The 26,716-nt window shown below is 46.9% G+C and overlaps 1 pseudogene; it reads left to right on the top strand.

Moving 5' to 3' along the window:
• The first annotated feature begins 2,307 nt into the window (after positions 1-2,307).
• LOC133777332 (nucleus accumbens-associated protein 1-like) lies at positions 2,308-24,451 on the top strand (annotated as a pseudogene).
• Positions 24,452-26,716: the final 2,265 nt, after the last annotated feature.

Here is a 26,716-nt window from a genome sequence, read left to right as displayed (position 1 = left end):
AGGAGTGCAGTGGAGGATGGCCCAAGTCCTTGGGCCCTGCAACCCACATGGGAGACCAGAAGAAGCACCTGGCTCCTGGCTTTAGATCAGTGTGGTGTGCCGGCTGCAGTGCCCATTTGAGGGTGAACCAATGGTAAAGGAAGACTTTTCTGTCTGTCTCTCTCTCTCACTGTCCACTCTGCTTGTCAAAAAAAAAAAAAAATAAGTTTCACACACAAATTTTGGGTCCAGATATATGGAATATTCCAAACTCTTTTTTTTCTTTTTTTTTTTTTTTTTTTTTGTGGCCGGTGCACCATGCTGATTTGAAGCCAGGAGCCAGGTGCTTCTCCTGGTCTCCCATGCGGGTGTAGGGCCCAAGGACCTGGGCCATCCTCCACTTCCTTCCTGGGCCACAGCAGACAGCTGGACTGGAAAAGGAGCAACCGGGACAGAATCCGGCACCCCGACCTGGACTAAAACCAGGGATGCTGGTGCCACAGGTGGAGGATTAGCCTAGTGAGCCGTGGTGCAGGCCAGAATATTCCAAACTTTTAAGAAAGAAAAAATAGGCCGGCGCCGTAGCTCAACAGGCTAATCCTCCGCCTTGCGGCGCTGGCACACCGGGTTCTAGTCCCGGTCGGGGCACCGATCCTGTCCCGGTTGCCCCTCTTCCAGACCAGCTCTCTGCTGTGGCCAGGGAGTGCAGTCGAGGATGGCCCAAGTCCTTGGGCCCTGCACCCCATGGGAGACCAGGAGAAGCACCTGGCTCCTGCCATCAGATCAGCACGGTGCGCCGGCCGCAGCGCGCTACCGCGGCGGCCATTGGAGGGTGAACCAACGGCAAAAGGAAGACCTGTCTCTCTCACTGTCCACTCTGCCTGTCAAAAATTTAAAAAAAAAAAAAAGAAAGAAAGAAAAAAAAGCTTAAATTTCCCAAACAAGCTTCAACTGGAACTAAACAGAGAATATATTTCAATTTCTTTTAGGAAGCCAGTGTTGTATATATGATGCAAAGAACCTCAGGATATGAATTAAAAATGAAATAGCTTCTGTTTCATAAACAGGTAATATCCTAAGCAAATTATTATTATGTGAATTCATTCATACAGGAAAACATAGTAGGTCAGTAACAAGTGAGACACTAAAATGTGAAGAGCATTCAACATTCTCAAGCAGACCCAGGTAGAAAAAGTGAGGGAATTATATGATCATTTATATTAAGTGTTAAAAAATATATAATAAAATTCAGTATCCAGACAGAAAAATCAACTTTTGGCAAAATTGCAAAAACAGTGATTTCCAGTATGTGATCTAAAATGGACTACAACAAACTACTTAACACAAGATCAGGGAAAGTTTTTCCCCTGGGAACAGACCCAGCCATGCCTGCCTTCTCCCCCATCTCTCTTTCACAGGGAAATCAAACAACAAAAAAGCATCAACCTTTAAGTAAACCAGCAAATGTGTCAATATACCCAGATTACACCCATTACATACAGGCAATCAATGTAATCCTGAATTACATACAACTGACAAGTGAGTGTAACGAGATCACTGGGTAAAATGTCATTACCGGCGTGTCCCATATGGGTGTCAGTTCGAGTCCCGGCTGCGCCGCTTCCCATCCAGCTCACTGGGAAAGCAGTGGAAGATGCCCAAGTCCTTGGGCCCCTGCACCCACATCGGGAACAGGGAAAAAGCTCCTGGCTCCTAGCTTCGGACTGGCCCAGCTCTGGCCTTGTGGCTATCTGGGGAGTGACCAGTGGACAGAAGACTTCTCCCTCCCCCTTCCCTCCCCTCTCCTCTCTCCTTCTCCCTCTGCCTTCCAAATAAATGATCTTTAAAACCTGTCATTACTAACAGCAATAGGAAATCATATTAAAGGACAAAAGACTAGAAAATACATATCTATAAGGAAAACGAATCAAGAAGATTAACCACGCAATATCTTTAAACATTGTTCAAACGAACATTACAGAAACTTCCCAAAGGAGAAATCGTTCGGATATGAAGAATCACAAAGATCAGAAGTCTATGATCCACAGGTGGCGGTGACTCACCTGGAGCGGCTTCTGCAGCTCACGGCGAACTCTGGAGGTCCCGAGAGCCCTGAGGAACACGGAGGCCACTGCGACCCCGCCCGGAAATCAGGCACCAGGGCGGCCTCCGACCCCAAACCCCGCCCGCACTCCAGTCGCCTGGCAACAACCTCCCCACGCCCACTCAGCCAGCGAGCGTGCTGATTGGCTATGGCCTTTGTGACGCCCCTCACGCCCATTGGCATTGCAGCTGTCCAATCAGGGGCCCCGGTGAGGGTAGCGGACAACTTCCTCATCTCGCGAGACCCCTGTGTCCTAGTGGTGTCCAGACTACAGCGGGAAGAGCGTCCCCGCGGTGGCTCGGCCTTCTCTGCTCTAAGACCGGGAAGCCGGAGACCTCGCGAGCGGGAAGTGGTGAGTGTGTGGGGCCAGGTTTCCCAGAAGGGGCCGTGGGCGGATGGATCCTGCAGAACCAGCTACAGAGGGACCTGGACTTTCCCCACGTGAGCTCTTCCATCCGCGGACCCCACCGCTTAGGGCTGGGCCGGGTCCGGACACGGGCGACAGGCCCTGTCCCTGCACCAGCGGCCTCGGCTCCCTCCAGAGCCTTCTCTCTCCGTCTCCGTGCGTGCAGTCCACCTCTCCCCAGGTCGTGTGGGAAGGACGGAGGGAGATCGGGGAGGGTGGATGGGCTGTGGCGTTCACGCGGCGAGGAGGTTGGGGGTCATCGGTCCCTCCTTCCTCCCCAGCCGTGCACATTACAAGCTGGGGAAGTCAGAAATGAAAGTCTTATTTTGCTCAGCTCAGCTTTTCAGGCCAGGGTTGGGGTTGGCATCTGATGATGAACTTGCTGGCAGAGCTCAGAGGCAGTGCAGGCATCACCATGACACTTTAAAGGGTGTACTTTGGTGACCATTTCACAAGAGAGGAAAGCAGAGAATGCCCACCCGACCCTCCAGGACAAAATATCCGTGAGCCTCTCCTCATTTTATGCTTCTTAAGCGCGGACATTAGAACATCAGTGGGTTTATGTTTCCCTTTGCAGACTTTGCATGGTGATGTCACCTCTACCCACCCTCCTTTTTTTCCTTGTCTTGGTTCCTAAAACTGCCTATGCCTGATGTCCAAAATACCTCCCTCCAGGAGTGCCTAATGAATGCCAGCCCCTGTGTCACGCATCCTGGGGGGCAGCCCCTGGCCCTGAGCCTTTTCCTGGGAGCAGTGACTTGAGCTGGGTTCAAACTCCTGGTATATCTGCTGTCTGTATCTCTAAGCCCTTGGGACGTTCAGATTTCCTTCTCCATTTCTGGGAGACATAACAGTCAGTTACTCAGATGCTGGTATATGCAACTTGATTCTTTCAGACTTGAGAAGGGAGAAGGGTGTCACAGAAGACACGGAAAAACCACTCTAGCTAAGTAGCCCCAGACCTGAAAAGTTCGGGACCCAGCAGTTTTTGGCGCCAGAGAGTTATAGTCAGAGTGTAATGTGAGCCAAGTGAAGCCGCCTGAGAGGGTAAGACTGCCTGTGGAGAAAGGCTTATGAATTTGAGAATTTGCACCTGCAGTGTGATAAAATGCATATTTGTCCCTATTTTCTGGTGCAGAGATTTTAGTGTTCAAACACCTTGTATATTAGTACATGTTCTATGACTTTTGGTTTACTGAGAAGATAAATTAAAATATCCCTTGACTTTCAGGGGTTCAATAAATTTCATATTCAACTTTATAATTTTCTCAAGATTTTTGTTTGAGATTGACAGTATTACTGTTTCCTCCTGTAAATTTACTTTTAAACTACATATAGTCTCAATGTTTGTCACGATCATTATTTATTGTACTGTGTTGCCAAAACTGACAAAAATATTTTATGAGACCACTTTTCCCAAAGACCCCTTCTGAGCCAGCTCCCTCTTAATGCACCGTAGCAAAACAGCAGAAGAATGGGAAAAGTACTTGGACTCCTACCACCCATGTGGGAGACCTGGATAGAGTTCTTGGCTCCTGGCTTCAGCCTGGCCCAGTCCTGGCTATTATGCACATTTGGAGAGTGGACCATCAGATGGAGATCTCTCTCTCCCTCACTGTCTCTATAACTACCTTTATAAATATTTAAAGAGTTTCCAGGGCTGGCACCGTGGCTCACTTGGCTAATCCTCTGGCTGTGGTGCCGGCATCCAATATGGGTGCTGGATTCTAGTCCCGGCTGCTCCTCTTCCAGTCCAGCTCTCTGCTGCGGCCCAGGAGTGCAGTGGAGGATGGCCCAAGTGCTTGGGCCCTGCATCTGCATGGGAGACCAGGAGGGAGCACCTGGCTCCTGGCTTTGGATTGGCATAGCTCTGGCTGTAGCAGCCATTTGAGGGGTAAACCAATGAAAGGAAGACTTTTCTCTCTGGCTCTCTCTGTAACTCTATCTGCCAAATAATAAATAAATAAATAAATATTTGAAGATTTTCCTTAACTTCATTCTAAAAATATATCTCCATTTACATGTGTGCATTATATGTATATCACAGAATATTTGGAAATTTAGTATAGGCTATGGGAAGAGATCAGATCTCCTTCTATATTTAATCATTTAACATTTACACACAGATATACACATATATACATATACTTTTACAATCAAAACTATGACCAAAATATAAATGGTATTTTGTAGTCTACTTTTCCTACTCAACAATGTATAATGAGTTTTTCCCTTCATGTTGTTAACTATTCTTTTTAAAGGTCATAATTTTAATTGGCTGAAAATATTAACCTCTCCTTCCAACTACATAAGTTTCAACACTTTTCATATGATGAATAACTATAGGAAACACTCTTCATAAAAGTCATGCATATGTCTGATTTTTAAGTTTAGACTGCCTTGTGTAAGTTGAATTACTAGGCCTGAGAATAATTATTGGGCCCCAGAGTAGGGACATTTTAAGTATTATGATAAATAATGCTAAGCTTCCCTACAGAAAAGACACCAGTAATTTAGCTACCTACCAAAATTGTATAAGAGTAATTTTCTTGAGAAAATGTTTAGTGATAAGAGGTATTGAAAAATTTTAAAGGAATCATCAATTCAGTCATTAAAATGCCATCTCACTGTTGTTTTGCATTAAATTTGTTTTATTATAAGTGTATGTGAATTTTATTTCCTGTTAATTGTCTATTTATATTTCTTCATTTCTGTACTGCCTTTATCAATTTTAAAGTTCAGTAACTTTTTTTTTTTTTTTTTTTTTTTTTTGCTTTTCTTCTGATTTATTTGAAACGCAGTCAGAGCTAGAGAGAGGGAGAGAGCGCGCCCATCTGCTGGGTCACTTCCCAGAAGGCCGGCGCTGGGCCAGGCTGAAGCCAGGAGTCTGGAGTTCCATCCAGGTCCCCCACGCGGGTGCAGGGCCCCCGCACTTGAGCCCTCACCGCTGCTCCCAAGGTGCGCATGCGCAGGGAGCTGGGCCCGGAACACAGTCTGACCCGGGATGCCCTGGTCTCAATCCCAGTACCAAACACGGGCCCCTAGGTCCCCGCAGGACGAGGCACCCAGTGTCTCAGGTCAGAGCTCAGCGGCCTAGCCTGAGAGGGGAGCGCTGTGTGCGGGACCCCAGGGCAGGCTGGGAGGACGCCCGCTCCCCCCATCAGATCCTGGGTTCCAGCTCCAGCTCTGCTCCGGACTCCAGCTGCAGGGGTGGCTTGGACACTCCGGGCCAGCATGGGGAGACCCGCATGGAGCTCCCGCCCCAGCACTGCAGGCCTGGGGAGTGACTGGGAAGGGAGCTGGGTCTGACTTCCGCCCCCAGCACTGTGTCTTCCATGGCACAGCTGTGGACCCCAGTTCCCCCGCTGCTGTCAGCAACATGGCTCTGCCGAGGGGAGGGGGACATGGAGCAGCCCACCGTGACCCCTGGGCCTCTGGCTGTTCACCTCAGGTGAAGGGCGGGGCAGGGGCAGGTCAGGGTGGGCGGGAGGCAGGGCGGGGCGGGCGGGGGCCGGGCATGGGCAGGCTGGCGGGGGCGGGGCCCGTCGCTCGCCCAGGTTCTCCCCCGGCTGGCCCACTCTGGGCCTTCCCCGGGCCCCGGGGCTCCGCAGCCGCCACCACCACACACGTCCATCACCAACACCATCAACACCATCATCATCATCACCACCAATACCGTGAACACCGTCACCATAGCCCTCGCCAGACCCGTCCTGCGGGGGCCCGAGGGGCGGCAACACGGCCCCCTCCCCAAAGCCCCCGCCCCTCCCCGGAGACCCCGGCCCTCCCCAACCCGAGGCCCCTCCCCAACGCCCCGCGGCCCCTCCCCAGAGCCCCCACCCCTCCCCAGCGCCCACAACCCCCTCCCCAGAGCCCCCCGCCCCTCCTCCGAGCCCCGCGCCTCCCCAGAGCCCCACGCCCCCTCCTCAGAGTCTCCGGCCCCCTCCCCAGAGCCCGGAGGCCCCTCCCCGGAGACCCCGGCCCTCCCCACAGCCCCTCCCCAGCGCCCCCTCCCCTCCCCAGAGAACCCGCCCCTCCTCAGAGCCCCCGCCCCTCCCCAGCGCCCGCGCCCCCTCCCCAGAGCCCCGCGCCTCGCCCGAGCGGGGACCCCCGGATCCCCGAGGCCCGCGGGAGAGGCCCGGGCCGGGCGCGGCCGCCATGACCCCGACCCGCTGCCCCGCGCAGCTACGTCGTCAGCAGCCTGGAGTCCTGGTGCCCGAGGACTACGGGATCCTGTACCTGAAGGGCGCCACGCCGGCGCAGGATCCGGCCTCGGGGCTCAGGACGCGCTGCCCGGTGACAGACAGGAGGTGAGGGCGCGGCCGGGGCCACGCGGTGCTCCGCGCTCGGTCCGCCGGCCCCTCAGCTGCCCTTGGCTGTGGACGCGGCCCCGGCCCGCCCCTGCCGCCCTACAATCTGTTTCTGGCCACCGCCTGCCACACCTGCTTTCTGTTCATCTCCGCCTCCTCAGTGTCTAGCAGGTGGAGACATGGGAGCTGGACAACCTTCCGGGCCTGTTCTCTCCTGAGTTTGTCTTGGGCTGTCCCGGTTGTTAGCATGGAGACTTGGTCACCAACAGAAAACTCCCTTTTATGAAAATGCTAGCCTATATCTAAATGGTTTATGCATTTTATGATTTTCTGTCAGTTTTGTAATCTTGTGAAGAACGAATGATCTGTTTGATCATGGGGAACTATTGTTCCATAACTAAACTTTGAAATATATATTTTGATAACTTTTACTTAATATATATTATTTTGGCATTGATTAGCATTTTCAGTTTCTTTAGTAAAAGTATTTTTATTCTACCAAATCTGCTTTCTGTTCATCTCTGCCTCCTCAATTTCTGTAAGTGTATAAATTTATATATATAATATATATAATGTATAAATGTATAATTTCTTATAAATGTATAAATTTTTAAGGAAAAACCTGTATTATACTTCATTTATTCTTCTTAGTAATTACATTGATAGCATTACACTATTATTATGCAAATTAGGAGTACTGTTGGTTTATATCGTGGCTTCAAGGTGAGTATTTTTCCTAAAAGAAGTACAGAAGATAATTTAGGGAAGGGGCAAGGGGACATTTTATTGTTGGCTAATAGACTGCAGAGAACTGTTACACAGCTGTTTAACTGAGACGTTGCTTTGAAATCTCCATTATTTTACTGTGTTTTTAAAATTTTTTCCAGGAGATTCTAATAAAAATGGAAGAAGAACCAAGTTCTGCTTTGGACTCTGAAGAGACTTTTAATTCTTGTAGGTAGGTAGTAAATACAGAGATATATAATATTACAGGATAATGTGTAAGACCCAATATCTTAGAGGAGTCTAATCTTAGAATAGCAAGGAATTAGGACTTGTGCTTTTAAAATGTGATAATATTTAAATAGTACTGATATGTGATTATCTGCAGAAATAATGAGTATCAGAAAATGTAATAACCCAAATTCTTGTGAATGAGCTTACATCAGATATCTGTTGCTCTCCTATCCTACAGTACACTAATTAGGACAATGTACATGTAGTATTAACCTTCATTATAATCTGCTTTTTATTTTTCCCATATATATTTTACAGTACTAAAGACTTCTCTCAGAGTACCTAAGAAAGGTTAAAATGCAAATGTGATTGAATTAAGAGCTGTTTGTTAATGCCCTTTTAGGGCTCTTCAGCCAATAGGAAGGTTACAGCTCAAACAGGAAAGGATTCAGTTGGCAGGGCAACACTGCTGTTAAATGGTTTTATAGTATTTAAAGTGTGAAATTAATATTTTTCTACCCAGTAGGCAGCAGCTCTTATAATGTAATAAGCTTAATTGTAAATTTGGCACTTGGGTTAAACGTAGAATTCATAGAAGCACAGTGCTGGTGCATATTTTCTTATTAATATTAATAGACAAAACCTAGAAAAATGTAGCAGTGTCACATTAAAATAGCCACAGAATTATTGGTAAAATTTGCTTCAGAAGATGAAAATTATTTTTCTGTTGCCATTATAGCTCTTTTAAACTAGCTAGTAACAGGTTATTAAAAAATACATAAATTTTCCAGTGTTCAGAAGTCCTTTTGTGTAACAACTATTTAAACTGCCTCAGAAATCCTAACCTTTCTTCATAATCAGACAGCTCAGGCCTTAAGCCTACCACTGACATACTAGAGCTTATGTCTAGGGTAATGAGTTAGTTTCTCATCTGTAAAAAGGGCATTATATTGTCTGATCTGCTTCCTTCCCACAACTTTTAAATACTGGGGTAAAACATGTAAAACAAAGCCTCTTGAAAATCTAAATGCAGAGCATGTTCCATGGCTCGCTAGTCTAATCCTCCGCCTGTGGCGCTGGCACCCCAGGTTCTAGTCCCTGTTGAGGCGCTGATTCTGTCCCGGTTGCTCCTCTTCCAGTCCAGCTCTGCTGTGGCCCAGGAAGGCAGTGGAGGATGGCCCAAGTGCTTGGGCTCTGCACCCACATGGGAGACCAGGAGGGGGCACCTGGCTCCTGGCTTTGGATCAGCGCAGTGTGCTGGCCTTAGCGGTCCTTTTGGGGGGTGAACCAATGGAAGGAAGACCTTTTTCTCTGTCTCTCTCACTGTCTAATTCTGCCTGTCCAAAAAAAAAAAAGTGCTATCTGGAACTATAACAAATAAATTATGGAACTTAAATCTGTGGACACTAACTACAGCTTCATATGTCTAATACTCACAGATTTATTTTTATGGCCTATGAGGTTTTACAATGATTTGTATTTCTTAGTGGTTTTCTTCATTGATTCAGATAGGTAGAAAACAAATGGATTTAACTCTTGAGACACTTGTAGGGGGTTATATGATGCCTGAATGGTTTTAGGCCACAGCTTGCTTTGGAAGTGTTGATTTAAATTTAAGTATTTGGCTTCCAACTAATTTGCAGTGATGTGTTATGAGAATATATTATTAGTTTTATGCAATACATCTTACAGGTTTTACAGACCAATGTTACATGTTTCCTGTCAAGTTACATGTGAGAGAACACTGCCAGATGTGAAGGAAGAGAGAGAGTGTCCTGTGTGTGCTGCAGTGGATGTTTAACTTAGGGAATGGAGCACACATGGCCACATGGTGGAAGGACTATGGTTTCTCCATCCTCCCCTCCTCTTCCCAAGGGCAACTGACCTTCTCCTCTCCAAAACAGGTGAGCCCTTGCCAGCACAGAAGACTACAGACTATTACATTAATCTGTCTAGCTGCAGTACCAGCTGCTTGCATGTTTTTAGTTATCTTAGTAGATGGTATAACAGTGACCTATGAAATAAATTGAAGGTGAACATATTTAACTTTCCTTTTATTATCCTGTTTCCCAAAATCTTTTTGATGAGATTATAACTTTCTACAAAAGTCCCTAGGAAGTCTGTTTTGTTTCTGATTCATGTAATGCTTTTTTTAAGGTTTTTAAAGTATAATGTCATAGTGCACAGTATAGAAAATAATTTAATTTCTGTCTCATTTATTGATAGATTTTAGTCTGTTTATATAGTCAAAAAGCCATAGTAAACTTACCTTATTAGGCAATTAAGTTAGATGGAACTCAGACCAATTATTTGGCATTCTCTGAGAAACTCAAAATACTCCTTTACCTTGGCATTGCAGAAATGGCATAGTATAGAATGCAGATTATTGTATCTTGCTCTAAAATAAATTTTAAATTATATTTAACTCTTCTCTAGGTTCTTATATATGGTAGTTGATCACCAAGTTTACTCTATTTTTTAATTTAATTTAACTTGGCATCATTGATGAGTATATTTTCCCAAGCTGTGCTGTTAGGAAAAAATGTATTATTCTCTGATTTTTGATAAAGGGATAATTTTGAAGCAATAATCTTTAAATGTGATGTTGACTTTAAGAGACACACAAAATAATAAAAACTAATGATATTCAATTATAAGTCTTAGCCAATGTTCTATTATAATAATTTAGCTAGGGAACCTGATGCTGAATCTAAGAAAATAAAAAAGTTCCTGAATGCAAGAAAATCATGAAATACTTCTAAGTGTCTTTAGATAATAAATCCTACAACTGATATAGTAGGGTGACTGGAGACTTAATTCTTAAGACATGATATTTGTGAGTCCAGTTTCTTTTTTTTAAAAAATGTATTTGTGGCCGGCGTCATGGCTTAACAGGCTAATCCTCCGCCTTGTGGCGCCGGCACACCAGGTTCTAGTCCCGGTTGGGGTGCCGGATTCTATCCCGGTTGTCCCTCTTCCAGGCCAACTCTCTGCTATGGCCCGGGAAGGCAGTGGAGGATGGCCCAAGTGCTTGGGCCCTGTACCCGCATGGGAGACCAGGAGAAGCACCTGGCTCCTGGCTTCAGATCAGCGAGATGTGCCGGCCGCAGCGGCCATTGGAGGGTGAACCAATGGCAAAGGAAGACCTTTCTCTCTGTCTCTCTCTCTCTCACTATCCACTCTGCCTGTCAAAAAAAAAATGTATTCGTACTTTCTGACAGGTGTTTTACTCTGAAGAAATACTAATTTCATATTTCAAAAGAACTTTAATTGAAGAATAAAAGGAGTGTTTCTCTCTCTCTCTCTCTCTCTCTCTCTCCATATATATATATATATATATATTTTTTTTTTTTTTTTTTTTCCCTAAGGAAAGACAGTAAAAGGCACTTGGCTTCAAATAGTGGTGGTCTAATTCCTTATATTGAAGAGAGCTTCCAAAGTCACTTCCCTTTCTCAATTTGTTCTGTTCTCCATATCACTGAGACAGAGACTAACTTGGTAAAATGTCTTTTTATTATTATTCGATTAAAATATTTTTATTAGCATGCAATACTTTTGTGGTACAGTATTTCAGTACATATACAAAGCATACATCAATCAAACCAGGAAAATAGCTTTTCTATGTCCTTAGCTTTGTTCTGGTAGCTACTAGTTGCTCTCTCCTGGTTCTTTGTGCAGTGTATAATATATTATTGTGAGCTGCAGTGGAACAGGAGCACTGTGCTGTGAACACTGGAACCAGTGCCTTCTGTCTGTGTTTGGTGCCTGTTATCCAGTCTCCTTCCATTCTCTTGCCACACCCTTCCCAACCTCACTGTGGTTTTGATTTACATGTCCCTGAAGGCTAGTGATATTGAACATTTCTTCATGCTTTTGTTTTCTTTTTGTGTTTCTTCTCCGGAGAAATATCTATTCAGATACTTTGCCTGTTTGGTAACTGGATTTGTGTTTTTGTGGTGTTTGGGGTTCTGTATATGTTCTGAGTCATAGTCCTTTGTTAGATGCACAGCTTGTAACTGTTTTCTGTCAGCTGTGCTTTGTTCCTTTTGCTGTACAGAAGCTTCTTAGTTTGGGATGATGATCACATTTGTATGTTTCTCCTTTCCTCTCTGCTCTTAGGGTCTTAGGGTCTTTTTTTTTTTTTTTGACAGGCAGAGTGGACAGTGAGAGAGAGAGACAGAGAGAAAGGTCTTCCTTTGCCGTTGGTTCACCCTCCAATGGCCGCCACAGCTGGTGCGCTGCAGCCGGTGCACCATGCTGATCCGATGGCAGGAGCCAGCTGCTTCTCCTGGTCTCCCATGGGGTGCAGGGCCCGAATACTTGGGCCATCCTCCACTGCACTCCCTGGCCACAGCAGAGAGCTGGCCTGGAAGAGGGGCAACCGGGACAGAATCCAGCACCCCGACTGGGACTAGAACCCGGTGTGCTGGCGCCGCTAGGTGGAGGATTAGCCCAGTGAGCCGCGGCACCAGCCCTTAGGGTCTTTTTCAAAAAAATTTAATGTTTGCCAGTGTTTTCCCCCAGTGGTTTCATAATTTCAGGACTTACATTTATATATCTTTTCCATTATGAGTTGATTTTAGATTATGGTGGGAGGCATGGGATGAAATTTTGGATTCTGGGTATGGATTTTCTATTTTAAAGTTTTATTTATTTTTACGTGAAATACAGAGTTATAGAGAGGCAAAGGGAGAGAGAGGTCTCTCATCTGCTGGTTCACTCCCCAGATGGCCACAATGGCCAGAGCTGCACTGATCAAAAGCCAGGAGCCAGGAGCTTCTTCCAGGTCTCCCACGTGGGTGTAGGGGCCCAAGAACTTGGGCCATCTTCTTCTGCTTTTCCAGGACACAGGAGAGAGCTGGATCAGAAGTGCAGCAGCCAGGACTGGAACCAGCGCCCATATGGGATGCCGGCACTGCAGGTGGTGGCTTTACCTGCTAAGCCACAGTACTGGCCCTGTGGGTATGGATATTTAGGTTTAGGTTTCCCAGCACCATTTATGGAAGAGACTATCCTTTCTCTGGTATGAGTTTTGGTAGATTTATCAAAGAACAATTAACTGTAGGTATGTAGATTTATTTTTGAGATCTCTATTCTGTTCCAATAGTCTATATTTCTGTTTTTATGCTGATACCATACTATTTTGATTACAGTAACTCTATAATATGTCTTGAAATCTGATGTTGTGATGCCTCCAACTTTGTTGTTCAAGATATCTTTATGTATTTGGGTTCTTTTAAAGTGCTTCTATATAAATTTTAGGATTGTTTTTTCTAGTTCTGTGAATAATGTCTTTATTATTTTGGTGGTAATTATATTGAAGCTGTGAATTGCTTCAGGTAACATGGACTTGTACTAGTATTAATTTTTCTAATCTGTGTACAGAGAAGAACTTTGTGTTTTCTTTTGTCTTCTTCACATTCTTTCATCAGTGTTTTGCAATTTTCATTGTAGATATCTTTCATGCCCTTGGTTAAATTTATTCTGGGTGATGGGAGAGCAGATCTTGGCCTCACTGTTAAATTGTTAAGACTCTTCGTGTCCCATTTGGAGTGCCTGGGTTCAATACCCGATTTCACTACTTACTCCAGCTTCCTGCTAATCCAGACCCTCAGAGGCAATGGTAATGACTCAAGTAATTTGCCTTCCATTTCTGGGACCTGGGTTGCGTTCTTAGATTTTAGGCCTGACCTAACCCTTTTTGTTGTGGGCATTTAGAGATTGAACCCAGGAGTGCAGTGGAGGTTAGCCCAAGTGCTTGGGCCCTGCACCCCATGGGAGACCAGGAGAAGCACCTGGCTCCTGCCTCCGGATCAGTGCGGTACACCGGCTGCAGTGTGCCAGCCGCAGCAGCCACTGGAGGGTGAACCAATGGCAAAGGAAGACCTTTCTCTCTGTCTCTCTCTCTCATTGTCCACTCTGCCTGTCAAAAAATAAAATAAAAAATTAAAGATATCTGTGGTCATAGAATTAAATTTTTATGGCATTTATTGGGGGAATATTCAAATTATTAGGAATATAGATAACATAATAGCAAATTTAATATACCAAAGGGAAAATCAGGACAAGGTTTAGGTTCTATTAAAGTATTTGAACTTTAAAATAGTTTAAAATTTTTGTAATAGGGTCACTTTTAGCTTACAGAGTTTTGATGAAAATTTAATTTGGAAAAGGAAATAATAAGAAAATGGTTAATCTTTCATTGTGATTTGGAGAAACTATTTTTGAAAAATTAGTAAGAAAAATACTACTCCTGGAGCCAGCACTGTGTGCAGCTGGTTAAACTGCTGCCTATAGTGCCAATATCCCATATTGGCACCAGTTCAAATCCCGGCTGCTCCAACTCTGATCCAGCTTCCAGCTACTGTTTCCGGGAAAGATGGTGCAGTAGAAGATGCCTCAAGTGCTCAGGCCCTTGCACCCCTGTTGGAGACCCAGATGAAGTTCCTGGATCCTGGCTTTAGCATTGACCAGCCCCAGCCAATGTAGTCACTTGGAGAGTGAACCAGCATACTCTAACCAACCAGAATATAATCAGAAACTTAGAAATAGAGGAGAATAATTGGATGGCTGAAAGGCCTGTTGATTAAAGTCACAGGAAGGCTTTACCAATCAATCCTATTTTCTTCCATTTAGTCTTATTTCTCATTTCTCCCTTTATTTAAACTTTAAGAAGATGATAGTTTATGATGTCAAAATAGACTGAAATATGCAATAAATGTAAAGTCTGAGCAAATGACAAAGGTGTATAGATTTGAGATTTCTAAAAGCTAATGTCCAGTAGTCTCCTCTTATTCCCTAGTACATTCTAAGACCTCAGGAGTGTTGTGTACATCAGTAGATGCATGAAACCACAGAAAATTCATGCCTTGGCCCTCCAAACTAAGTCCTTACTATCACATACTATGGCTTAAACTTCTGTAATTTTAGGCGCAAGGCTAAACTAGCCTGACATTCTTTTTCTCCTCTCACAAAATCATTGATAAAAGTTTCATCCCTAATGTAGGTCAACATCAGGGTATATTTTTTTTTCTTTAATAAGTCAAACTGTTTTACCTTTTTAGTTTGCTTTTCTGTGAGATACCTGAATTACCACATCACTATTCTTGTGCTTTGGAATCATTATTAAACAGAATAAAGCTTCCTTGAGCATAAGCATTGTGACTTCCTAACACCCACTCTGATGACTTGAAATGGCTCCCAAGTGGCTAATGGGTGGTAGTGTGCACAGCATGGATACACTGAGCGAGACAGAGCAAAATGGCGTGAGATTTCATAACGCTACTCATTACCACATACAGTTTACAACTCTGAAATTGTTTATTTCTGGAATTTTCCATTTAATATTTTTGGACCCTCATTGACCAGGCATAACAAGCCATAGAAAGCGAAACTGCACATAAGTGAGAACTACTGTATGAGCATTAAATGGACTGGTAACAGATAGCCCTGATGGGCATATGAGAAATGCCTCTAAAATAGAAAGGAGAGGTCTACAGACAAAACCATTATTTAATGTAGGGACACATAGCCATGTATTTTTGAACTGTACACCACATATGGGCAAAAACAACTTTTAAGTTTTGGAATGTATTGGTACTGTGCCTGGCGCTGCGGGTGGATGAAGGGTGTTCAGCCAGTAAAGTGTATGCAGATCTTCCAAAATCTTAAAAATCTGAAGCACTTCTGAATCTTAACCATTTTGGATAAGGATGTTCACCTTGTAATGATTTTTAGTGAGTTTTTTAGGAGGCTTAGGTGGTGATGTACATCTGCAGAAGCCTCTGTGAATTGTTTATTCAAGTACATTAATCCCAACAAATTTGAAGTACATATTTGACCTTAAACTAAAGTTGATCACATGACCCATTTACTTTCTTTTTAATCTGTCCTTTCTTGGTTCTTTTAGACAATCTGTTGCTGAGTCTGGTTATATCCACATCTGGTTCAGGGTCTTTCCAGCAATGCCACCATTGGTACCTAATAGAACTAACACTGTTGCCACTGAAGATGGTCTTTCCTCACTTTCACATGTGTATGTGACAAGAGTTTGGTGAGAGGAGACAGTGGCTGAGGGTGGTGGCAGTGACAGAAATACCATGGGAAAAGGCAATGAGAGGGATGGGAAAGAAAAATAAACTATTACATACTTATCTGATAGTTCTGACTAGTGCCACTATGCATTTAGAATTATGACATACTGTATAAAAGCCTCTTTTCAGGAATTACTTTGATTTATTTTATGAGTTAACTTAAAAAAAGTTTTTTTTAAAATTGAATTGTATTTAGTTACACAGAAATGCACAAATACACACACTCAGTGAGAGAGGAAAGAGGAGAGAGAGAGAGAGAGAGAAGAAAGAAGAGAGAGAGAGAAAGCTTAGATCCCCTAGTTGGGGTGGAGAGAGAGAGAGAGAGAGAGAGAGAGAGAGAGAGAGAGAGAGAGAGAAAGCTTAGATCCCCTAGTTGGCTCTCCAAATGCCACAGTGGCAGTTAGGCCATGCAAACACTGGAGCTGAGAACCAATTCAGGGCCCCTCCTAGGTGGCAGGGACCCAAGTACTTGAGCTATCACCTGCTGCCTCCCAGAGTGTACATTAGCAGGAAGCTAGAAATGGGAGTAGAACTGAGATTCAGATCAGACACTGATATGGGATGTGGGCATGTTAACTGGCTTTTTAACCACCAGGTCAAATGTCTGAACCTTTTTACTTTTAATGTTTGTTTTCTTTCTCCAGTTGTACTACATATGATTATGTATCATGTGTATATTTATCTTTATATTCCTTGAGACTTTACAGTTTTGCTTTAAAACCAGTGTGTGTGTGTGTATCTGTGTGTGTATGTGTTTGTGTATGTGTGTGTGTTATCATTGTTAAAACATTTTGAGCTTCACTGTCCAATATGGGAACCATTAGCCATATAAATTTTGACTTAAATTAGTTAAAATTAAATATGTAATTCTTCAACTGCATTAGCCATATTTCAACTTCTTAATTACTATGTGTGATGAGTGGTTACCATTTTGGACAGTTAGTTATGGAACATTTCTGTGTTCTCAGAAAATTTTGTCGGATAGTGGTGGTGTAGAACTTGTGCAGTGAATGATGGAGTCACTTAAAATGTAACTTATTTTCATCTTTAAAAAGAAAATATTTAACAGAAACATCTATTTCTATTTTTATAATATTCCATAAGTCTATCCAGCGTTGGAAAACATGCTTTAAGAGATAAGATGGAGACCAGCATCATCGCGCAATGGGTTAAGCCACCACCTTTGACAGCAGCACCCTGTACAAGGGCAGGTTTCAGTCCCAGATGCTCTGCTTCTGATCCAGCTCCCTGCTGATGCCTGAAGAAAAAGCAGTGCAAGATGGCCCAAGTACTTGGGCCCCTGCCACACATGTGGGAGAATGGATGGATTTCCAAGCTCCTGGTTTTGGCCTTGCTCAGCCCTGGGTATTGGGGCCATTTAGGAGGTGAGCTGGTGGAAAGAGGATCTCTCTCTATCTCCCTCCTGTCTGTGATTCTACCTTTCAAATAAATAAATCCTTTTTTTAAAAAAAGAGATAAAATGACCTTTTAATTAGGACTTGGGATTTTACTAAATAAATGCCTATTTTTTTTTTTTTTTTGACAGGCAGAGTGGACAGTGAGAGAGAGAGACAGAGAGAAAGGTCTTCCTTTTGCCATTGGTTCACCCTCCAATGGCCGCCATGGCCAGTGCACTGCAGCTGGCACACCACGCTGATCCGATGGCAGGAGCCAGGTGCTTCTCCTGGTCTCCCATGGGGTGCAGGGCCCAAATACGTGGGCTATCCTCCACTGCACACCCTGGCCACAGCAGAGAGCTGGCCTGGAAGAGGGGCAACCGAGACAGAATCCAGCACCCCAACCGGGACTAGAACCCAGTGTGCCGGCACCGCTAGGTGGAGGATTAGCCTATTGAGCCATGGCGCTGGCCATAAATGCCTATTTTTAAATTGTTGGAAAATAATTTGTTCTTGACTGTATAAGTATTTCCTTTTCTGTACTGCTTACATTACAAACTGTGTGGCCAATTCTTTACCTTGTTATAGAAAGTTAGACATCAAGCTTATGTCAGTTATCCTACATACCAATGTAAATGAGGTAGGATGGCAGTAAGAAGAGCATGGGGGAGATATGCAGAGAAATGTCTCAAGGAAGGGCATTCTTCCTTATGTATTAATGATATCAGAAAGGCCTTTAGGGGCAAGTATTTGGCCTATCGGTTAAGATGCCTACATCTCACATTGGAGTACCTAGATTTGATCCCTAGCTCCAGTTCCCCAACTCAGCTTCTAGCCAAGGTGGACCCTGGAAGACAGTGGTGATGCCCAAAGTACTTGAGTCCCTACCACCCATATTGGAGCTGTGGATTGAATTCCTGGCTACCAGCTTTGGGCTGGTCCAGGCCTGGCTGTGCAGGCATGTGGGGAATGGGCCAGTGGATGGGACATCTCTTTTTCTATCTCTGTTTCACTCTATATCTCTCTGTCTCTCAAGTAAATCAAGAAAAAAATCAAAAGAAATCACAGTAGACCACAGAATAGAAAATTTATTCACTTCAGATAATTTCACAGAGATTTCCTGGTACAGTATCCTTTCCTCACCTCATTCCTAAATGTTGATCCTGTTTTAAAAAAATAACATAATGACATGTTATATATTATAGTTTTATGAAATTAAAAAATGAGGTAAAAACATTCCATAAAATTAAACTTATGCACATTTTCTTGATTGCTTTTATGAAAGAATAATTGAATGTCCCAACTTTAATGTGACCTTAGAGACTGCTAAATTTTAGTTTTGAAGGAAAAAAATATGTTTTTGTACAAAATCAGGCATTATATCTGACAGTCCACAAGGTTTTTTTAAATTCAGTTCTTTATGTCCTTGTGGATATTGAGGTGGAATCTCAGGATTTCTCAGTTCAAACCTTAACCTAAAATCATCGTAACTTTAGCAGTCAGTCCCTCATGCAGGGAAGTGTTCGTTGCTTTTGTTTCAGTGGGGCCTCATATGGGAACATGTTTCATCTAGACATATGAAGATATTTGTATTAGGCAGATGATAATTGTGCATTCTGTCTTTATATGCATTTAAAATGTGTCAGTGATGTGCCCTGATGTTTCATTATGGAGGGAAAAAAGCACTCCCAGGCCACAGCAGAGAGCCGGACTGGAAGAGGAGCAACCAGGACAGAATCTGGCGCCCGGACCGGGACTAGAACCTGGTGTGCCGGTGCCACAGGCGGAGGATTAGCCTACTGAGCCACGGCGCTGGGTGTACATCATTTTTTAAAACAATTAAATTTAACAGTGAGTGGCCACCGCAATTGCCACTGCTGCTGAGGCGGAGGCCATGGAGGCCATGGAGGCCATGGAGGCCATGGAGGCCTTGGAGGTGGAGGCCGAGGCCCCTGCGCAGGGGGCATGCCCAGGGCTCAGGCCAGGCCTCAGTTGCCACGGTGCAGCCCCACCATGGAGCAGAGCCTGCAGATGGAGATCCCCATCTTCGGCCACGGCATCTTGGAGTGCCTCAGCGAACAGCGGCTGCAGGGCTGCCCTGTGACGTGTCGGTGGTGGTCAGTGGTCAGGCCGCGCTGGCCGCCTGCAGCTCCTACTCCTATTCAACAGCAGCCGCAGCGCCGTGGTGGACCTGCCGGCGGCCATGCAGCCACTGTCGTTCCAGCAGACCCTGAGCTGCTACACGGGCCCCTGAGCACGAACGTGGGGGACCAGTTCCTGCTCATGGACACAGCTGGCTTCCTGCAGATCCAGGAAATCCTGGAGAAAGGGGCCAAGTTCTTCCTGAAGGTGAGCTCCTGGAGTGGCATCTCCCAGGGCCTGCACGCCGAGGGGCGCCCTAGTCCGAGCCGCAGAGCCCTGTGGTGCAGACTTCCAGCTGGCCGGCCTGCAGCTCGCCGCTGCCCCTCGTGTCGCGGGTCAGGACGGAGCAGCAGGAGTCGGACTCAGTGCAGTGCATGCCTGAGGCCAAATGACTGTGGGACGGTGGCCCCAAGGAGGCCGGGGGCTGCGGCGGCAGTGGTGGTAGCCGCAAGATGGCCAAGTTCTCCGTGCTGGACCTGGCGGCCAACAGGCAGCCCCCACAGCAGGCCCCCACCAGGGTGGCCTTGGCCATGGGGGTGGGGCAGGGCAGCCAGCCAGCGGGGTGGTGGCAGCAGCTGCGGGCGTGGGGAGCGGGCCCAGCATGTCAGAGCGCAGGAGCCCGGGCACCTGGAGCGCCTACACCAGCGACAGCCCAGCTTCTACCACAAGGAGGAGGACGTGGGGGAGGAAGGCTAGGACGAGCAGTGCCGGCAGATCTGCAACAGGTACACCGTGCACAGCGCGATGAATGTGGGCCCGACAGCTGAGAAGGTTGAGGCCCTCCCGGAACCTACAGTCGGATCCGGGTGTGGCAAGATTGGCGTCGCTCCCGGCCCAGCTCATCGACCAGATCGGCACCCGTTGTCATCCCAAGCTCCAGGACGAGGGCGACCCCTCCAAGAAGCCAGAGCTGGTGGCAAGCGCCAAGGTGTGCATCAGAGGGCGCAGCTCAGGAACCCGGCACGAGGTCTTGCCGTGGTCGCGCATCGCCGCCTCCTTTGACCTGAACGCACTGGCCCACAGCTGTGGCACCAGAACCCGCTGGACAGCCGCGCTCTCCACGCTGTCCAGTACCACTGCCGGAACTTCAAGGAGAGCGAGAGGAACACCATCGTGGCCGGCGTGTGCCCCAACGCATGCCGGATTGTGCGCCAGAGCTGGATGCCCAAGCTAAAGCTGCTCACCTGAGGGTGACCCTACACCACCTGCATCAGGGACTCAGGCAAGATGGAGCTGGAGGTGACAGGCAGGGAGTACGGCTTCCAGCTGGCCAGCTATGGGGCAAGGCGGCCCCTCCGCGGAGGCCCTGCAGTAACTGCGCCCCCATACCCCACCCAGGAGGGCCATCACACTCCCCCCACCTCACCCAGGGGGGCCGTCACACTCCCCCACCCCACCCGGGAGGGCTGTCACACTCCCCCCACCCCACCCAGGGAGGCCATCATACTCCCCCACCCCACCTGGGCGGGCCGTCACACTCCAACCACGCCACCCCCATGTCCTGTCACACTCCCCCCACCTGGGGGCCCATCACACTCCAACCACGCCACCCCCATGTCCTGTCACATTCCCCCCACCTGGGGGGGCCGTCACACTCCCCCACTCCACCCTTCTGTCTTGTCACACTCCCCCACCCCACCCAGGGGGGGCATCACACTCCCCCCACCCCACCCAGGGGGCCATCACACTCCCCCACCCCACCCAGGGGGGCCGTCACACACCCCACCCCACCAGGGGGGCTGTCACACACCTGACCCCACCCGGGAGGGCTGTCACACTCCCCCACTCAACCCAGGGGGGGCTGTCACACTCCCCCCACCCCCATGTCCTGTCACACACACCTTGGTCAGCAGCTACTGTCTGTCCCTCCCCAGGCCCCGCGGGGGGGGCACTGCATGCTCCTGGGCCCCCCTCCCCTGTCCCAGCTCCTTCCCCATTGTGAGAGGCCAGGAGGAGTCAGCAAGGGTGGGCAGGTGGGTGGGGGGCAGGCCCGGGTTTCCTTCTTCCACACACAGTTCCCCCCTTCTCTCACCCCAAGCGTTGTGCCCCCTCACTCACTAATTCAGGCACAGGGCAGGGGCCTGCCTGGTGGAAGTCCTTCTTCAGACTCCGCTGGGACTCGAGGGGGGCTCTCAGGACCCCTCCCCATCCCCCAGTGCTTCCAGGCCTCCAAAAACCGCCTCCCTGCCTCTTTCTCAGTCCCTGTGCCTGGGGGCTGGGGGTGGCAGCCCAGCACCCTGCTCTTACCCCTCCATCTAGCCTGCTTGCCCCTCCCCCATCACCTGGAGCCCAAGGGAGGGAGATCCTCAGCCAAGGAGGCTCTTGGGGCGCCCACCTCAGGCTAGCGGAATGTGTGTGTGAGTGTGTGTATGTCTGTGTGTGCGCATGTCCATGCAAATTGAATGAAGGCAAAGAGGCAGAATTGGACCAGGGTGGGCATGGGGGGAGTAGGCTGGGAGGGGCGAGGTTGCTGCCCTGCCCTCCACTCCCCGCCCCTGCCCTGCTGCCACCCCACCCCTGGACAGGGCCCCCAGCCCCTACCTGTGTACATAACTTTTTAAAACATTTTTTAGCGAATGAAATATTGAAGTGTAAGATTTTCTTTTATTTTTCAAACCACCGGGACTGGGTATGACCCCACCCCCCCATCTCCAGGTCCCCGGTGGGGGTGGGACGCAAGTGGAAGGCAGGATATTGGGGGGGCGTGTGCTGGGCAGGCAGGCAGAGTGTGTGTGGAGTGTGCCTGCGTGTTCCTGACACGGGTCCCATGGGTCAGACCCTCTCCCCTCCCTCCCTCAACTCCCCCCCCCCCACTGCTGTAGTTCAAGGAAGGTCCTGGCCTTGGCTGGTTGGGTGAGCCTGGTTACCCCAGGGGCAGAGCAGGGTCCACTTGGGCCGCTGGCAAAGTTTTTTCTCTCACCATTCCTCTCCTTCTCCTCGCTCAGGGCAAGTGTGTGTGTACGTGAGTGTGCATAAGTGGGTGTGTGTACACGAGTGTGTGTAAGCAGGTGTTTGTACCTGCACATGCGCACACAGAGTGTTCTCCCCGCCCCCATTACCCGGCCTTTCTGCCCCCTGCCTCTGACTTCTGTGTGCCCCTTGTACCCAAAGATCTTGCTTTCCAGAGGAGGCTTTTTAGGGGAGGTTCTGGTGGGGGGGCCGGAGGGGGTCGCCCCTCACTGGACCCTTCCAACAGCGTGCCGCCAGCCTGCTTTGGGGGGAGTCATGGCGCTCTTTTCTCTTAGCCCGGCCCGTGCCTTAGCCCCCAGCCAACCCGAGGGTGTTTGTGGTGGGGGGTAGTCGGCACCCCCTGCTAAAGCGCAAACATCTTAGTTCACGCCACCCCCACCCCAGCGCCGACCCCAAAGCACAATATCCTGGTGACACTTAGCAAGCAGCTGGGGCCAGGGACAGGCAGGGGGCTCCAGCCAGACCCTCAGAAGACAGTGGGCATGCCCAGGTGTGCCCAGGCCTCACAGGCCTGAGCAGGGGGGACTGGCTCTCTGGAGCCAGGGTCTCCTCCCTCTCCACCTTTTCCCACGGTGGGGGCACTCCGCTGTACCCGGGCGAGGTGGCAGAGCCCAGTGGTCTTCAGGGATCCCGGGAGGTGGCCCCTGGCTCCTGGGACTGAGGGGGGACTACCCACCAGGAGAGCCAAAGACAGGGCTGTGCCTTAGCCCAGGGGCCCCTGGGCGGCCAGCTGCTGTCCCTCCTTGCCCTGCCCTGCACCCCATGGTTGCTCACCCTGGGCAGCCAGGAAGGAATGCAAACAGGGGAGAATCATCCACGGACATTAAAAAAAAATTGAAAGAAAAAATAAAAAAGACTGTAGGGTCTTCCCCTACCTGTGCTCCCTTTCCTCCCCCGGCCACCCACACCCGGGCCCCCAAGCCCCTTTTCACGCAGGGCCAATCGCCCCGACACCTGGCCCCACGTGAAATGCCAAGGCCCTCCCTTCTCGCCCCCTCCTCGGGCCTGGAGGTGAGATTGCACATGAACTTCTGTAAACGAGGAGCGTCGTCGGGAAATGTGAACCCCAGAGTGTCCGTGATAGAATAAACTAAACGCCTTTGTAAGAGAAAAAAATTCAAGTCTCATGACAATTTATGTTCATATCTTTGGAAAATATGACATTAATATGATTAGAAATAGATATTCCTCTAATCAGCTACATGTACTTACTATTTATATGTATTCATTGCATAGTCTAGTGCATTTCCATGTCAGAGAAAACTATTGCGGGACATGGCGCTATCTAAGCAGGAATTCTCGCTGCTGTTAAAGTTTGATTCCCTGAGAAATCATGATGACATTCATGGCCGTTGTTATTAGTCAGGCACAGTGTTCCTTTCTGAGGACAGGGATAGGTGCAGAGTCCTCTCAACACAGTGGCTCACGACAGCCTCTGGTCCATTAACCTCAGTGTAGTGATGAAACCTAGATAGGGTGCCTCTCCCAACTTGGGTGCTGATTGTTTTCAGGGATCCAGTGCCTGCAAGGTAGAATAGTTACCACTAGATGGCAGTCCAACCTTTAAAAGGAATCCTTCAATGCCCATGCCTCTAAACTAGTCCATTCAAGGCTTTTGTACACCTAAGTGACCCAGGTTATGAACCCTCACAACAGCTGTTGTTAACCTACCTTCTGATTGCAACTGGTGAAAACTCATCTCCATGTCCTTAATTGTGGTACTCACAAATGAAAAATTTGGGGAAGAAACCACAGATTTCAACCTTGCCTTGTTGCTAGAAGCAATTTTGCCCATAATATTTCGAGTATCATGTGTCCTTTTAGTGTCTCTTGCCTTCCATCTTATTCCAGGGAGGTGTGTTTTCTAATTCTCATTCCTTTTTTCTCTCCACCAGTTATTTAGTTTTCTTCTGAACCTTAGATTCCTCATTTGGAAAGGAAGATTAAAAACACTCTCTCAGAGGGTTATTGTAGAGGGTAGAGGTGAATTATGGAAAATATTTTTTCATAAACAGGTTTTTTGACATTTTAATGACATCATTGTTAGAGTTTTGCTATTTATTTGTGCTCTCTCTCTCTCTTCTTCCCTCCCTCCCACCCACACACTCCTTCTCTCCACATACCTCTATTGTGAGTATTCAAAAAATTCATGAAAAATGTGTCTTAAGAAAGAACTATGCATGAATTTTGAAATGTTTGCACTGAAATAAACTTGTCCTTTTAAAACAAAAAAAATATTTATTTACTTTATTTACTTATTTGAAAAAGTTGGAGAGAGAATCTTCCATCTGCTGGTTCACTTCCCAGATGACTGCAATGCCCATTTTTGGGCCAGGCTGTAACCAAGAGCCAGGAGCTTCTTCCTGGTCTCCCACATGGCTACGGGGGCTCAAATACTTGGGCCATCCTCCGCTGCTTCCCCAAGCACGTTGGCAGGGATCTGGATTGGAAGTGGAGCAACCAGGACATGAACCAGCTCTCATAGGGGATGCCTGTGTCACAGGTGCCAGCTTTACCTGCTACGCCACACTGGTCCCTAAATTTGTCTTTTAATACTATTTTCCATGAACTTTTTGAAGTACTCTTATATATATGTTTTTATATGAAACAAAATTTAGCAATATATTTTTATTTTGTTAATGAACTGAAAAATTCCACAGCTCTCTCCTTGATAGTCCCCATTTTTTCACATGTGTTACTGAAGTTCAGGAGAAGGCCCACTATTCATTTTGTGATGTAAGAAGCTTTCATTTGGGCCTAGCTCCCCAGAAGTGCTAAACCTTTCAGCATTTTTCTTTCCGGGGTTCTCGTAACCTCTAATCGCTTGGTGCTAGTATTTCAGTTCCACAGGTGCTGCAATTATTTTATAGCCTCAGTTTTAATTTTGAAGTATGAAACCATTTTTCCCTCCTCTATACCTACCAGAGTGCTTTGTATCAATCAAATTTGCACATCCATTGTTCCACTCCCTTCACTTCTTCCTAAAAAAAAAAAAAAAAAAAAAAAAACACTCTATGAATCTAAGGGCATAGTAGGCACTTAATTAATGTTTATTTACCACGTGTCACAATTTATTGATGAAATACTATTCCATGGGACGAAAAGACAGTGAGTAGATTGTCTTGTGGCCTTTCTGCTCCTCTGTTATTAGAGCTCTTCATCAATGTGAGATGTTATGCCTTAATTAGAACTTAAGTACCCATGAATACATTTAAATGATTGTAAATTTCAGAGATAATGTTTCCAATTCACATACCTTAGTCTTTCTCTGTATCAAGGTACAGGGTGTTATTTAAGCTAACAGATAATTATCTTTCATTACATTAGCAGTATGCAACTTGACCTTAAAAGCCTGCTTAACTTAACAAGATGGCAATGAATCCAGCCACCAGCTGTGCCTCCCTGTACTCCACAGTTCTTGGTACCTGTGAATGGATCTTGATTTTGGAAGACTGAAGGAGTCCTTCATATTCCCGTGGTATCTAGAATTATTGGTGTTTTCAGGCCATAGCACTGCAAGATCTCTCATGAATTTCTGTTGGACTCAAAATACTTTTGAAATCTGTGTTTTTGTTCTGATTGTTCCTAGACCTACAGGTATTCATGCATTTCTGAGATGTGTTCCTCTGATGTGCATATGTGCCCATTGCTTATCCTGTCTCAGATTATAGCCAAAAACTAGATGAAAACAAAATTTCAGCAGTATGAGATTTGAATGTACATGAAACTGTTTAGGAGTAGAACATATTTGGCCGGCGCCGCGGCTCAATAGGCTAATCCTCTGCTTTGCGGCACCGGCACACCGGGTTCTAGTCCCGGTCAGGGCACCGATCCTGTCCCGGTTGCCCCTCTTCCAGGCCAGCTCTCTGCTGTGGCCAGGGAGTGCAGTGGAGGATGGCCCAAGTGCTTGGGCCCTGCACCCCATGGGAGACCAGGAGAAGCACCTGGCTCCTGCCATCGGAACAGCGCGGTGCGCCGGCCGCAGCGCGCCTACCGCAGCGGCCATTGGAGGGTGAACCAACGGCAAAAAGGAAGACCTTTCTCTCTGTCTCTCTCTCTACTGTCCACTCTGCTTGTCAAAAAAAAAAAAAAAAGAAGAAGAAGTAGAACATATTTAATGTGCTATAAGTTACACAAATGAATTAAGATGGTTTAAAAAGAAAACAAGCCAAGATTTCAGTGACTATTTTTTTGACCTTAGAGTGACTAAAGTTTTCTTAACAATGGAAAAAGCAACAAGAGAAAATAAAGTTACAACTAAATTATACATGAATTAAAAATTTTCAATGTTTTAAAAATCTAGACAGTTTGATAAAAAAAAGTTCTGGCTGATAAATTTTTGATGTCTTTGATGTGTG

The sequence above is a fragment of the Lepus europaeus genome, chromosome 18 (assembly GCF_033115175.1).
Source record: "Lepus europaeus isolate LE1 chromosome 18, mLepTim1.pri, whole genome shotgun sequence".
In the NCBI taxonomy this organism is placed as follows: domain Eukaryota; kingdom Metazoa; phylum Chordata; class Mammalia; order Lagomorpha; family Leporidae; genus Lepus; species Lepus europaeus.
The sequence above is the reverse complement of the archived record's forward strand: the minus strand, read 5'-3'. Positions and strand labels throughout refer to the sequence as shown.